The 11,099-nt window shown below is 44.5% G+C and overlaps 1 protein-coding gene across 2 annotated transcripts in view; it reads right to left on the reverse strand.

Annotated features, from left to right (window-relative positions):
- Nucleotides 1–5,274, reverse strand: part of LOC147012155 (leucine-rich repeat and fibronectin type III domain-containing protein 1-like) — a 124,890-nt gene extending 119,616 nt beyond the window's left edge. The window contains exon 1 of one of the 2 annotated variants that reach the window (XM_085855880.1): nt 4,698–5,274. The gene's annotated coding sequence lies outside the window, so the exon portion shown is untranslated. Of the gene's footprint in view, nt 1–3,705; nt 3,828–4,697 lie in introns of those variants that run through there. The other variant, XM_085855881.1, reaches the window with a different exon arrangement.
- Between the last annotated feature and the right edge of the window lie 5,825 nt (nt 5,275–11,099).

An 11,099-nucleotide genomic window follows, 5' to 3' on the forward strand; every position in this document is an offset into this window, starting at 1 on the left:
TGTGTTCTGGCACCCAATTAAAATTCTCTAACCTTTGAACAGAAAAGGATCTGGATGTTAAGTTAGGTACAATTAATCATGAGTTTGGTAATAAATTGAAGATAACTTGATATATTAAATTAATCAGGTGTGGATAAAGTTCAAGGACTACAGACCAATTCGACTTCTTCCATATCTTACAAGTTCCTTTGCATATACTTTTATAAATAACTTGTAGTTGGGAGGATTCAACCTTAGGAATGAAAGCATCGTCAATTATCGTCATAATACGGCTTTGTTCCCACGTTTCGACCAACAAGTGGTCTTCATGTGGAACTCTGCTGATATCTTGTAAACCAGAAAACCCTAAACAAACCAAATTCAGTCCACTGTAGGAACAAGGTCTCACTAAACTCATGTTGAGCTGTGTTTAGTATACTTGCCATGGTTGCCAAGTGCAGCCTGGTGTGAGTGAGCAGTCATGGTACCAGACAGTGGAGAAGGAAACAAGTCTTTCAGCACGACACTGATGTGCCAGGTATTAACTACCTTCAGGGAGGGAGGGACATTGAGATGGGGGAAAGCAAAGGGTAGGCATCAAATGTGATGGATACCCCTTCCCTCGCTCCATTTTGCCATCCTCTTCTCCCTTCAATTCAATCCTTCAATCAATCTCCCTTCACCCACACCACTAATTTTATCCATAGACCCCTTGTGCATGTTGCATGTATAATCCAAATTAAGAACATTTGGTGGTCGAAATGTAGACCTGATCCTTACTGTCTGTGATTGTGATCGTTGGTGATGCTTTCAATCTCAAGATTGAATGTACTTGTCCATTTTCCCTTTCCCTTCTGTTTCTAAATTTATTTTGCACATTCCAGCCACCACTTCCACCCCCTCCCCCTCCTTATAATCTCAGTTTCATTTTAACTATGGGGCAGAAACAAAATTAAAATAGGAAGGTGAGGGCAGGGCGAGGGGCTTCCAAGAGGCCTGGAGGAGCCCACATTTACATCGGATCATCCTGACTCCAATATCCTTGTGCTTTTGCACAAATTACACATTTACATCAATTTTATTATTGTTACTTCACACAGCCCTTAGTCACAGCAGAAAGGATCACAGAGGGGCACATTATCATGTAGATAGAAACAGATTATGTAAAAATACGGATTTAATGTGTTGCAACCAAGGGGATTTAATAAAAATTCATTAACTATGGGATATAGTCATATAGATAGGATCTACGCTGCATTGGCCTCCTTTAGCTGTTTCACCTGAATTGATGCCTCATGATGTTTATAACCCAGTGCAGGTTAAAATCACAGATGCTGTTTGTATTTGTCTCTTTTCTACTACTGTCTTATTGCAATTCAGATTCAAGTACTGTATATACTAATGTCTTTGTCCTGCATGAAATTTATGTCCTGTACAAGCTGCACCGTGAACCTCAGATCAAGGTTAAAATAAATGTTTCTTCTTTCTGGGGCTAGGAGAGGCCAGCAAAGAGAAGCCACTTTGATCAAACATGAGGAAATGATTAACAGCTTTAAGTGCATATCATCCCAGTGAAGGTGCATCAGAACGACCTCGTTGAGTCCACTGGGATTGGCGGCCTCTGTGAGTCAGAAGTCGTACGCAGATTATACTCTCCTGGTCATCAACATCTACAGACTACTCCAAAAGCTTTGTTGAGCTTTGGTTGTCGTCCGCTGTTTAAATGCATCTTATTTGGGAGGAATGATGTTTAATGACATGGTACGTGCAGTCTCGTGATTCCACCACTGGCTTTCCTCCCATCATCCTTGAACGGAAGGTCTGGACATTACCTAAGAATTCGCTACAGAGATTATGCTACTACATATGTCTCGAGAACACTTGCAGTTATCGTGAATAACATGGATTATTTAGCTGATGCAACTTAAACACGATTTGAACGAAGTTGCTAGAAATGCATCTCAAATCAAAAACTATGCATAAACAAGGGTGGTGGGCAGCCTGGATGGTATATTAGCTTCATGAAACAAAGACTGCAGGTATGAATCCCTTATCTCACAATTTTTTTTTTTAACGTAACAGTTCAGCGACAGGCCACGGACTTACTGATCATCTTTTATGCATTTACCTATTAACATGTCCAGGTCCTTATGATGTGGACAGTACAAGGTCCTCCACGAGTATTCAAAATAACAGAGAAGCTGATGTCATGCGAATGGACGGGTACACTCACACTACAGATGAAAAACATGGATAAATTGTCCTTCAAAAGGCAGATCACCGTGAAAAGGGCTGAACCAAGCAGTAAGCTTGTCATCCAACACTGGATACATTGTGCAAAAAGGACGTTTAACTGCAGGGTTATACACCGTCAACCGCTTTTGGTTAATTGTCAATATCTCCTTTATTTAATGCACCTCTAAAGTCATTTGGTCTCATTTAGCGTTCCTTGGAAAGGCTTCCCAGTGAGAGGCAAGATGTGCTAATGAATATAAAGCTCTTTCTTTTCATGTCCGTCTTACCACCAGGGGTGCTCAAAAATGATCGTTGCGAGATACTTGCACTAGTCCTCCTAAGAAACACCAATGTGCTTATATTTTCCAATATATCGGTACACGTGGATTATAATTAGAATTGCTTGCCCTTCTAATCCGAAGGAGGCCACTAACATGAAACAAGCGAACCACCTTGTCAATATGTTTGAGTACAGAAGCTGCTGCTCAGACTTCAACCACACTATAAATATCACACGGTGTAACCTGGTGTCAAGGAGCCACCAAGAAGACCTGACTACTTGCTACCTGCAGTCCAGGCAGGAATTTGGAATTTGTTTCGGGTGGCAGGGATAACTTGCCTACATTTCACAAAGAACACCCTGGGATCCTAAGGTGTACCAATTATTGCTGGTAGATGACAGGGACACCCAATTTAATGTTCATCCAAGGAGCGACACAAAAAGTGATGCTTCCTTTTGTCTGTGAAAAACCAGGATGATAGTTTATAGCTATGTCGAGATTCAAACCCAGGCGAGACAACTTAGAGGCGTTTGAGCATACCTCTGGGTCCCGGCTGTCCTGCCAGCTCATAAGTACAAATAATAGGCAAGTACTGTATTTATTTTTCACTAATTAGTGATACAGTATCTATATATGTAATGACCAAAAGGATGCTGCAGAAGAGGTGCACTTCACCTTGAGCTGTCTCGTCTGAGTTTGATTCTCGACCAGACCATAAGCTGTCGGATTGGTGCTTCACAGATGGGGCATTGCGTCAAAGACCACCGTCCTATGGATAGGCATTAAACCGGGTGTCCCATAACCGGGTCTCCCAAGTAGTAGCCAATGGACATGAAAGATTCAATGGTGTCTTTCAATGAATAGTGGGTGACTTATCGCCGGAACGATGCGAAACATTCAGGAAATTCTTGCTCTGCAATTGGCAAGCGTGACAAGTATACAAAAAAAACCACTCATTATGAGATGAGGCGCCCTATCATCCTGCAATGAGCTGAAAGAGTGCTTTGACGATGTATTGAAACATATTTGCGGTTTTTAGACCATGTCAAGTATCTGGTGGTTCTAAGACGATTGTAAGTATCTGGCTGTTTTTGGACTATTGTAACGTATTCTGATAACTTTTTGAATGCTCCTCATAAGCACGCATCGACATCCCAACCCATCAGAAACTCCGGCACATCCTATATTCGTTTGCATAATTATGGCTCACCTTATCCTACATTCCAGCATCTTGCTTGTGGCCAGCTTGTGCCGACAGTGCACACCGATGGGTTTGTACAACTTGGGCTTTGTCAAATCCCCTAGTGCGCTTAAAGGGCACATCGCATCATGTTCATATACAGATGTATCCCATTACTATACACCCATGGTTACATGCATGGTAACAGTGAGCGACATCCGGTTCGAGTCACAAGCCTGCTGGGGAAGAACATTGGGATTAATGGTTCTCTGACGCTGTCAGTGCCTGGAAACCAAATAACCATTCATTCCGAGCCCATCCGAGGGTCCTTTCCACGACGCAAAGTACTGAAAGCACTTACCGCCTTTCAGCCTGTGTGTCACGTCCATTTAGCATGTAATGTATTATTTATTAATACCAATACAGTACACTCCACTTCGAGCCCACACCGCCTTCTCAACGCGTGGTCTCCAAAGATGGTCGGTCAGCCGATTTGAAATGTAAAACTCTCAAGAAAATCGTTAGTGGTCGAGAAATGATGCGATCATTCAAAGCATGCTCACTCATGCTGGACAACTTGAGGCTCGATGTCTATCCAGCGGAAGATGGACACCTTGAGGTCGAGGTCTATCCAGAGCAAGATACACAACTTGGGGCTCGATGTCTATCCAGCGGAAGATGGACAACTTGAGGTCAAGGTCTATCCAGAGCAAGATACACAACTTGAGGCTCGATGTCTATCCAGCGGAAGATGGACAACTTGAGGTCGAGGTCTATCCAGAGCAAGATACACAACTTGGGTCTCGATGTATATCCAGCGGAAGATGAACAACTTTTTGTTCGATGTCTTTCCAGAGGGATAAGGACAACTTTGGGCTTTATGTCAATTTGGAAGATGGACAAATTGGGGCTATCCAGAGATGTAGCGGGAGGTCCTTCCCACCCAGGATGCACTGGGGAAAAGGATCACCGAATGCCATGCAAAATCTGAGCTGCTATACGCACAATCAAACTGTCTTTACCTGAACCGTGTGATGCTCAGCTCTGCAGGGAGAGCTCCGAGAGATGCTCAGGATCGCAAAAACACCCCGTCAAAGCCACCCATCGCCATGAAACATGCCTCTTCAAATGTACAGAGAAGGTGCGGAGAATGCGGCTAAAATGATGGCAGTAGAAACAAACGAGGGGTCCTTGGTGTCAATAATCTCTTCCTTATATCAGGCTTCATTGCTGATGCTCCACCGCGGTCCATGGCCCTGTGGCTTCCATCCCCGTCCGTGTTCCCTCTGTGCATGGGAGATGTGTGCTACTGGAAGGCACACATTCTTCTGATGTCCCATTGCTCCGCCAGGAGGCTTCGGAATGGACCCTAGGAAAGTAGAGAAAATGGGGCGACCGGTCCCCGCAAGACGAGCTGTCCGATCACTCTCGTATTTATCTAAAGAATTGAAGAAACCTTGCGAGGGGACAGAGAGCGAGAGCAAGGCTGCAGAAAGAGAGAGAGAGAGAACGTTGCACTTGTGGTTCCGTTGCACAGGTTTCCGAGGGACTTGCGGCTGCAATACCTCCGTGAGAGGCTTCAGGAGGGCTCGGGTATGACTGGTGCGCATGGAATGAGTGGAGAGGGAATCGGGGTGGGGAGCCGGAGCTATGGAGGAAGGAGGCGGGTGAATAGAGAATCTGCACTTGATTGGCGGTGAAAGGATTGTACAACGTGTGTGGTTTGGTAATACAAATGGTTTGGGATCGAGCTGGACAAGGATAAGGTTAATGATAAATGCTCATTTTTTTTGGATGGAAATAGATAGTTATGTGCATGAATTTTATGCCATTCATGATCGAAAGGTTGTCCATTGGGATCGAAATTGAGGAAAAAGATATGCCAAGGGTGAAAAATGAAATGGGTGAACATGGTAGCTTTCATGGAAATGTTGAACAAAAAGTTGTCAAGTCAATAGATGTCTCGAATAATGCAGATGAAAGTTCGTAACGAAGGATGTCGTATAGAAATAGGTACCAGGGATGTTCAAAGTGTAACATGACAGAGATACTAACAAGAGCAACACAATTTTTTTTTCATATTTTGTTGTCAGACATACATACATACATGTGTGTGCGTGTGCGTGTGAGTGTGTGTGTTATATAATTTATGAGAAAATACAACCCATTGCTTCACTGATGGTAATATTATGGGTGTGGGGGGGGGGAAGAGAAAGAGGGAGGGGTGAGAGGAGGGAGGGGTGAGAGGAGGGAGGGATGAGAGGAGGGAGGGGAGGGAGGATGGATGGGAGGGAGAGAGCAGGGTTGGGGGAGGAAGAGGATTAAAGGGTGGGAGAGAGGAGGGAGGAGAGAGCAAGAAGGGCATGGAAGCGAGGAGGGGGTGGGGAAGGGGAGTGAGGAAAGGTGGTGGAGCAGGGGGAGTGAGGAAAGGGGTGGGGAGAGCGACGCTTCACCAAACATCACAATCTGAGATGGGGGGTAGGAGCGAGGAGGATTGGGTAGAGAGGAGAGGAGAAGTGGGAAGTAGGGAGGAGGAGGGGGTGATGGGAGAAGGTTTGGACTTGCGTTTGGTCAAGGGACTTGAGGGGCAAATGGGAGGACGGGTTCTCGACTTGTGTTTGGTTTTGTATCTTGTGGAGAAAGGGGCGGGTAGTACAGGATTGAACGAAATGAGGTACGTTAAAACAGTACATTAATACAGCATACAGACACCTCCTGGAGATGTCCATGGGGGTGGAGACGGGAGGGGATTTTGGAGGATGGGTAAGTGTGAGGGGTGGGTTTTAACCACCGGGTTCTATATAAAAACCAACATTATCTACCTAGAAAAGGCCTGCCTGCATGTTTCCTTGCACATGCAATGACCTTTGCACCCCTCTGGTCAGCGCACTCTGAATCAGATTTGTACACTCTGAGAAAGCCGTTTAAAAATCAAAACTAAACAGTCAGTCATTAACAGTCCCCTTAGTAGAGGGGTAGGGTTTGGGAGGAGGGGAAGGGGAAGGGGTGGGAGAGATAGGGAGAGGGAGAGGGGTGGGAGAGAGAGGGAGAGGGTGGGAGAGAGAGGGAGAGGGGTGGAAGAGAGAGGGAGAGGGGTGGAAGAGAGAGGGAGAGGTGTAGGAGAGAGGGCGAGAGGGGTGAGAGAGAGGGAGAGAGGTGGGAGAGAGAGGGAGAGGTGTAGGAGAGAGGGCGAGAGAGGTGAGAGAGAGGGTGAGAGGGGTGAGAGAGAGGGAGAGAGCGAGAGTGGGTTAGGAGAGGGAGAGTGTGTTGAGAGAGTGGGTGAGAGGTAGAGTGTGGGAGAGAGAGGGAGAGGGGTGGGAGAGAGAGGGAGAGGGTGTGAGAGAGAGGGAGAGGGTGTGAAAGAGAGGGACAGGGTGGGGCAGAGAGAGGGAGAGGGTGGGGGAGGGGGAGAGAGAGAGAGAGAGAGAGAGAGAGAGAGAGAGAGAGAGAGAGAGAGAGAGAGAGAGAGAGAGAGAGAGAGAGAGAGGTAGGCAGGGAAGAGAATGCGGTGTGAGGGGAAGGGAAGACAACGTGAGGGGAGGGGAAGGGAAGGCTGATAAAATGTGCCCAATCAGCCTTTCTTTTTTTTTACCCACCAGGTTCTATATAAAAACCAACATTATCTACCTGGAAAAGCCTGCCTGCTTGTTTGCTTGCACATGCAACGACCTTTGCAGCCCCTCTGGTCAGTGCACTCCGAATCAGATTTGTACACTCTGATAAAGCCGTTTTAAAATCAAAACTAAACAGTCAGTCATTAACAGTTCCCTTAATAGTGGGGTAGGGTTGGGGAGGAGGGGGGGGGAAGGGGTGGGAGAGAGAGAGGGAGATGGGTGGGAGAGAGGGAGGGGTGGGAGAGAGGGGAGAGGTTTCAGAGAGAGGGCGAGAGGGGTGAGAGAGAGGGAGAGAGGGAGAGTGGGTCGGGTGAGAGGGAGAGTGTGGGAGAGAGAGGTACCCTCAATCCTGGATCGTGTGGTACCCTCAATACTCTCGGGTGCATATTATCTGGCCCCAGATTACCGAGCTGCTCCTTTACTTCCTCCACTACAACCTGGATCTTATGTAAAAGCCCTTTCTCACCTCCTTGATAAATACACTCAAGTATTGGCAATTCTCCTGACTGTTCTTGTGTAAACGTTGAAGAAAAATACCTGTTTAACAAGTCTGAAGACGACAATGGTTCACGAGCGGTATTTGACGATGTAGATTGTTTCAGAAGTCAAGGATGAGACAATGTGATAATTTTTGACCGAGTTATAAAAATGATCAACATGATGTGGTACGGGTGACAGGTTATTAGCTGAAAAATGTCGAAAACCCGGTTTCGTTCAAAAACTTAAAAAATTTGATCTTTGCATAACCTTTAAAGGTCACAAAACAATGTTGTGGACATTAAAATAAGGAAGCAGGATACATGCTATAGCTTATTGGAGTTAGTTCATCAAAGAAGGATGAAAACCCGGTTTGATTCCCACAACTTTTAAAATTTGACCTTTGTGGCCTTTAAAGGTCAAAAGGTCAAGGATTATGACCTTTGGTGCAAAACTTCCTCTGGAACATTCCAGGAACAATGTCACGTCATATAGGCTTTATGGCATTTCGCTCTCCTCGGATTATCCATACTTTGATGAAATTAGCGTAAAATCAATCTTGAAGGGGGCGCCACGGGCAAGGTGTTTAAAATAGAGCAAAATGGTTTCAAGACTTTATGTGGGGAATGACCTCAAGATTATGCATAAAAAATATTGTCATCCTAGCTCTCAAAGTTTGGGCAATCGAATGGTTTTTATGTCTAAATTCACAATTTTCTAAGTTTTTGACCTTCTGACCTTGACATTGGGACGAAAATGACAAATTGGCCAATGTCAAGTTTTAGATAATTCATTTTGCTATTCAAATACCGAAGAACCCATTACATTCAGTCAATTCTCTGGGAGAAGATAGATTTTTAATCCAACTACCCCCCTAAAAATGGCTATTTTTGGGGCGTGGCTCCACCCACAATGGGCGTAGCATGCCCTCATCCAGGAAAACACAACTAGACATTGATATCGAACACATAACTAAGTTTCATCAAGATCGGATCAAAGTCCACGGAGTTATGCTCTGGACAGACAGACACAGCCACACAGACATAACGAATATCGTGGTCACTCTGGCTGGTGCTCGTGAACCAATAAACCTACCATCTCACTTTCATCATTAAAGGCCCAGTCACACCTTGACGTTTTAGCCAGCTTATGTCGATTTTTGGAAAATTTGTGTAAAACGCTGGTACACGTCGAATATGTTATGGGTAAGTTTTGATAACATTGCGAGCACACTGAAAAACACTGCAATACGTCATAGTACGCTGGCTTTAAACGTTGTACTTTTTGGTTGTCCTCAAATTTTCCATGCTTGAAATTTTAAGACTTCTGCCAGCGTATGACTCACACGTTCCGCATAACGCTGGCCATAAGTTGTAGGCACGTTATGTGATTGTTGACACACGTTACTTGTAAGTTACTCATAAGCCGAAACACGTAGAGGTAATGTTTAGCGTACCCGAAACTTATTTCTAACCTATGAGTAACGTGTTGTACGCACGATATGCGAACGTTGGCACACGTCGACAAAAGTTACTTCTAAGTTACTCACAAGTCGAAACACGTCAAGGTAATGGTTAGCGTCAGTGTTCCAGACTCCATGTTTTTATTTTTTTCTTCAGTATGACGGTGATGTTGACACTTCAATTTGTAGTGCAGTTATAATATAATATAATTAATAGGCTGCCGCTCAACGATTTAAATCATAACCGCACTAGAAATCGAAGTGTCAACATCACCGTCACACCAAAGAAAAAAAAACCATGGAGTCTGGAACACTGACGCTAACCATTACCTTGAGTGTTTCGACTTATGAGCACCTTACAAGTAACTTTTGTCGACGTGTGACAACGTTGGCATATCGTGCGTACAACTTATTCCCATCGCATGCGGAACGTGTTTCATACGGCAAGTACGTCGTAAAATGTTTAACACGTTTATAATTACAAAACGTACTCCACTTAATACGACTTATGATAGCGTACTTTAGTGTTCTATTCACGCATACCAAACTTACCCATACCGTATTCGACGTGCGCCAGCGTTTTAGACACATTTTTCAGAGGTCGGCATACGCTGGCAAGATCGCCAAGGTGTGACTGCGATGTTGACACTTCCATTTCTCCGGCGGTTATGATTTGAATCGTTGTGCGGCAGCCTTTTAATAGGCTACGTCACGTTATCGTCGGCGATACATGCAGCACGCTATGCATAAGTTAGACTATCGTTGGGCATAGGTTGTGAACGCCGACAACAGGCTAAGCATTCGTTGGTATAAGTTATCTATAAGTCAACGAAACGTTCTGTGTCCGTTACTAATATGTTATGCATACGACCAACCCGTTATGAATACCTCCGAATCTTTAAAAAAAACAACAAAAGTTCAACGTAAGCCAGCGTTTTACATACATTTTGATACATTGCCATTGCTGGCTAAAACGTTAAAGTGTGACTGGGCCTTAACCACTCTCCCAGTGCTATTCCTCAATGGGCCCACACTGGTTCTAACCTGTTATTTTTCCCTAATATACTTAAAGAAGGCCTTGCTTTTATGTTTAATATTCTTGGCCATGGCATTCTCATACTCTCTTTTGGCTTGCCGAGATATTTTCTTAACTTGCCTCTGTTTACTCCGATAGTGATATAAATCTAACTCCAGTCCTGTTATTTTACACCGAATAAATGCCTTCTGTTTCTCTTTAATAGCGTTCCTTATCTCACTACTCACCCACCCTGGTCTCTGCTTACAGTTTCACACGTCATTGGAATGTACTTACTCTGCACTCGACACATTTGCTCCTTGAAGGTTTCCCATTTTTCTAATGCCGATTGTCCTATTGTTAGCTTCTCCCAATCTACATCACCCAACTCTCTCTTCATATCCTCAAGGTTTGCCTTCCTGAATGTAATAGACTTTCCTTACTATCCTGAACTCTAACCCTTTAAAGGAATCTTTGCACACACAATGTTATGGTCACTTGCTCCTAAATGCTCCCCAACCTCTACCTCCTCCAACATATTGGGATTGTTACTTAAAAGGAGGTCGAACACTGCATTCCCCCTCATGAGCTTATCTACAAACTGGGTTAAAAAGCAATCCTGGACTAAATGGAGGAAATTCTCATCTGCTCTGCCCTTTCCCTGTTCCTGGACCCAATCTATCCCTGGCAAGTTAAAATCCCCATAATCAATACTCCTCCCTTATCACATGCCCTTTTGAATTCTTCATGTTCTCCTCCTTCCTCCTCTTCCTTCATACCTGGAGCCTTATAAAAGCATCCTACCAGTATCTTACTGTTTTTGCAATCTCTACCCATGCAGAATCCTCAACATTAA

The sequence above is a fragment of the Eptatretus burgeri genome, chromosome 15 (genome assembly GCF_056783735.1).
Source record: "Eptatretus burgeri isolate ZD-2024b chromosome 15, Ebu_testis_v1, whole genome shotgun sequence".
Classification (NCBI taxonomy): domain Eukaryota; kingdom Metazoa; phylum Chordata; class Myxini; order Myxiniformes; family Myxinidae; genus Eptatretus; species Eptatretus burgeri.